The sequence below is a fragment of the Arachis hypogaea genome, chromosome 12 (assembly GCF_003086295.3).
Source record: "Arachis hypogaea cultivar Tifrunner chromosome 12, arahy.Tifrunner.gnm2.J5K5, whole genome shotgun sequence".
Lineage (NCBI taxonomy): Eukaryota > Viridiplantae > Streptophyta > Magnoliopsida > Fabales > Fabaceae > Arachis > Arachis hypogaea.
Window position 1 is genome coordinate 22,336,742 of NC_092047.1, and position 4,447 is coordinate 22,341,188.

The window sequence follows — 4,447 nt, forward strand, 5'->3', positions numbered from 1 at the left end:
ACTCTCTTTCAAAAATAATTTTCGAAAATTCTCTCTCTCTCATCTCCTTCTATTTATTTATTCATCTACTAACATCTCTCCCTCACTCACCAAAAATCCGAACCCTCTCTCTCTGAGTTTAGATCTTTTCTTCTACTCTTCTTTTCTTCCACTCACCTAAGGGAACCTCTATACCTGGGCAAAAAAGATCCCTATTATTATTTTTCTGTTTCCTCCTTTTTCATATGAGCAGGAGCAAGGACAAGAACATTCTTGTTAAAGCAGATCCAGAACCTGAAAGGACTCTGAAGAGGAAACTAAGAGAAGCTAAATTACAACAATCCAGAGATAACCTTACAGAAATTTTCGAACAGGAAGAGGAGATGGCAGCCGAAAATAATAATAATGCAAGGAGGATGCTTGGTGACTTTACTGCACCTAATTCCAATTTACATGGAAGAAGCATCTCCATTCCTGCCATTGGAGCAAACAACTTTGAGCTGAAACCTCAATTAGTTTCTCTGATGCAGCAGAATTGCAAGTTTCATGGACTTCCATCTGAAGATCCTTTTCAGTTCTTAACTGAATTCTTGCAGATATGTGATACTGTTAAGACTAATGGAGTAGATCCTGAAGTATACAGGCTCATGTTTTTCCCTTTTGCTGTAAGAGACAGAGCTAGAGTATGGTTGGACTCTCAACCTAAGGATAGCCTGAACTCTTGGGATAAGCTGGTCAAGGCTTTCTTAGCCAAGTTCTTTCCTCCTCAAAAGCTGAGTAAGCTTAGAGTGGATGTTCAAACCTTCAGACAGAAAGAAGGTGAATCCCTCTATGAAGCTTGGGAGAGATACAAAGAACTGACAAAAAAGTGTCCTTCTGACATGCTTTCAGAATGGACCATCCTGGATATATTCTATGATGGTCTATCTGAATTAGCTAAGATATCATTGGATACTTCTGTAGGTGGATCCATTCACCTAAAGAAAACGCCTACAGAAGCTCAAGAACTCATTGACATGGTTGTTAATAACCAGTTCATGTACACTTCTGAGAGGAATCCTGTGAGTAATGGGACGCCTATGAAGAAGGGAGTTCTTGAAATTGATACTCTGAATGCCCTATTGGCTCAGAATAAAATATTGACTCAGCAAGTCAATATGATTTCTCAGAGTCTGAATGGAAGGCAAGCTGCATCCAACAGCACTCAAGAGGCATCTTCTGAAGAAGAAGCTTATGATCCTGAGAACCCTGCAATAGCAGAGGTAAATTATATGGGTGAACCTTATGGAAACACCTATAACCCCTCATGGAGAAATCACCCAAATTTCTTATGGAAGGATCAACAAAAGCCTCAACAAAGCTTTAATAATGGTGGAAGAAACAGGTTTAGCAATAGCAAGCCTTTTCCATCATCCACTCAGCAACAGACAGAGAACTCTGAACAAAATACCTCTAATTTAGCAAACTTAGTCTCTGATCTGTCCAAGGCCACTGTACGTTTCATGAATGAAGCAAGGTCCTCAATTAGAAATTTGGAGGCACAAGTGGGCCAGCTAAGTAAAAGAGTCACTGAAATCCCTCCTAGTACTCTCCCAAGCAATACAGAAGAAAATCCAAAAGGAGGGTGCAAGGCCATTGAAATGACCATCATGGCCGAAACCACAAAAGAGGAGGAGGACATGAATCCCAAGGAGGAAGACCTCCTGGGACGTCCAGTGATCAATAAGGAGTTTCCCTTTGAGGAACCAAAGGAATCTGAGGCTCAACTAGAGACCATAGAGGTTCCATTAAACCTCCTTATGCCATTCATGAGCTCTGATGAGTATTCCTCTTCTGAAAAGAATGAGGATGTTACTAAGGAGAAAGTTACCAAGTACCTTGGTGCAATCATGAAGCTGAATGCCAAATTATTTGGTATTGAGACTTGGGAAGATGAACTTCCCTTGTTCACCAATGAACTGAGTGATCTGGATCAACTGACATTGCCTCAGAAGAAACAGGATCCTGAAAAGTTCCTAATACCTTGTACCATAGGCACCATGATCTTTGAAAAGGCTCTGTGTGACCTTGCTTCAGGAATAAACCTCATGCCCCTCTCTGTAATAGAGAAACTGGGAATCTTTGGGGTGCAAGCTGCTAAAATCTCATTAGAGATGGCAGACAATTCAAGAAAACAGGCTTATGGACAAGTAGAGGACGTGTTAGTAAAGGTTGAAGGCTTTTACATCCCTGCTGATTTTATAGTCCTAGATACTGGGAAGGATGAGGATGAATCCATCATCCTTGGAAGACCCTTCCTAGCCACAGCAAGAGCTGTGATTGATGTTGACAGAGGCGAACTAGTCCTTCAATTGAATGAGGACTCCTTTGTATTGAAAACTCAAGGTCATCCTTCTGTAAACATGAAATAGAGGCACAATAAGCTTCTCTCAAAACAGAGTCAACCAGAGCCCCCACAGTCAAACTCTAAGTTTGGTGTTGGGAGGCCACAACCAAACTCTAAGTTTGGTGTTGAACTCCCATATCCAAACTCTAAGTTGGGTGTTGGGGAGTCTCAACAATGCTCTGAACATCTGTGAGGCTCCATGAGAGTCCACTGTCAAGCTATTGACATTAAAAAAGCGCTTGTTGGGAGGTAACCCAATTTTTATTTATCTAATTTTTATTTTCATTGTTTTTTATGTTTTATTAGGTTCATGATCATGTGGAGTCACAAAATAAATATAAAAATTGAAAACGGAATCAAAAACAGCAGAAGAAAAATCACACCCTGGAGGAGGATCTCACTGGCGTTTAAACGCCAGTAAAGAGCATCTGTCTGGCGTTCAACGCCAGAACAGAGCATGTTTCTGGCGTTGAACGCCAGAAATGCACAGTGAAGAAGAGCTGGCGCTGAACGCCAGAAACAAGCATCTGGCTGGCGTTCAACGCCAGAAATATGCTGCATCTGGGCGTTGAACGCCCAGAACAAGCATCAATTCGGCGTTTAAACGCCAGAATTGCATGCAAAGGCATTTTACATGCCTAATGGGTGCAGGGATGCAAATCCTTGACACCTCAGGATCTGTGGACCCCACAGGATCAACTCAGCATCTGTGGACCCCACAGGATCCCCACCTACCACCACTCACTCTCTTCCCTCTTCTCAATGTTCATCCTCTCTTCCCAATAAACACTCTTCCCCAAAACTCTTCACCAATCACCTCAATCTCTCTTCCCTATCACCACTTCACCACTCATATCATCCACTCTTCCCCATAAACCTACCTCATAAACTCTACCTACCTTCAAAATTCAAAATCAATTTCCCACCCAAAACCCACCCTTATGGCCGAACCTTACCCCCCCTCCCCTCCCTTCCTTATATATAGCCCTCCATTCGTCCTCATTTTCACACCACACAACCCTCTCTTCTCTTCTTGGCCGAATACACCTCTCCCTCATCTCCTCCATATTTTCTTCTTCTTCTTCATCTATTCTTTCTTTTCTTGCTCGAGGGCGAGCAAAATTCTAAGTTTGGTGTGGTAAAAGCATAAGCTTTTTGTTTTTCCATTACCATTGATGGCACCCAAGACCGGAGAATCCTCTAGAAAAGGGAAAGGGAAGACAAAAGCTTCCACCTCCGAGTCATGGGAGATGGAAAGGTTCATCTCCAAAGCTCATCAAGACCACTTCTATGATGTTATGGCCAAGAAGAAGGTGATCCCTGAGGTCCCTTTCAAACTCAAGAGAAATGAGTATCCGGAGATCCGACATGAGATCCATAGAAGAGGTTGGGAAGTTCTAACAAACCCCATCCAACAAGTCAAAATTCTAATGGTTCAAGAGTTCTATGCTAATGCATGGATCACAAGGAACCATGATCAAAGTAAGAACCCGAACCCAAAGAATTATCTCACCATGGTTCGGGGGAATTACTTAGATTTTAGTCCGGAAAATATAAGGTTGGCGTTCAACTTGCCAATGATGGAAGAGAACGCACGCCCCTACACAAGGAGAGTCAACTTTGATCAAAGGTTGGACCAAGTCCTCATGGACATATGTGTGGAAGGAGCTCAATGGAAGATTGACTCAAAAGGCAAACCGGTTCAACTGAGAAGACTGGACCTTAAGCCTGTAGCTAGAGGATAGTTGGAGTTCATTCAACGCTCAATCATTCCCACTAGCAACCGGTCTGAAATTACTATAGACCGGGCCATCATGATCCATAGTATCATGATTGGAGAAGAGGTGGAGGTTCATGAGATTATACCTCGAGAACTCTACAAGGTGGCTGACAAGTCCTCCACTATGGCAAGGTTAGCTTTTCCTCACCTCATTTTCCATCTATGCAATTTGGCTGGGATTGACATAGAAGGAGACATTCCCATTGAGGAAGAGAAGCCCATCACTAAGAAAAGGATGGAGCAAACAAGAGAGCCCATTCATGGAGCTCAAGAGACGCATGAAGCTCATCACCATGAGATCC

At 42.7% G+C, this 4,447-nt stretch overlaps 1 non-coding gene across 1 annotated transcript; it reads right to left on the reverse strand.

Moving 5' to 3' along the window:
• Positions 1-758: 758 nt before the first annotated feature.
• Positions 759-866, reverse strand: LOC112732044 (small nucleolar RNA R71). The gene has a single exon (XR_003167785.1). It is a non-coding gene; the product is annotated as a small nucleolar RNA R71 (small nucleolar RNA).
• Between the last annotated feature and the right edge of the window lie 3,581 nt (positions 867-4,447).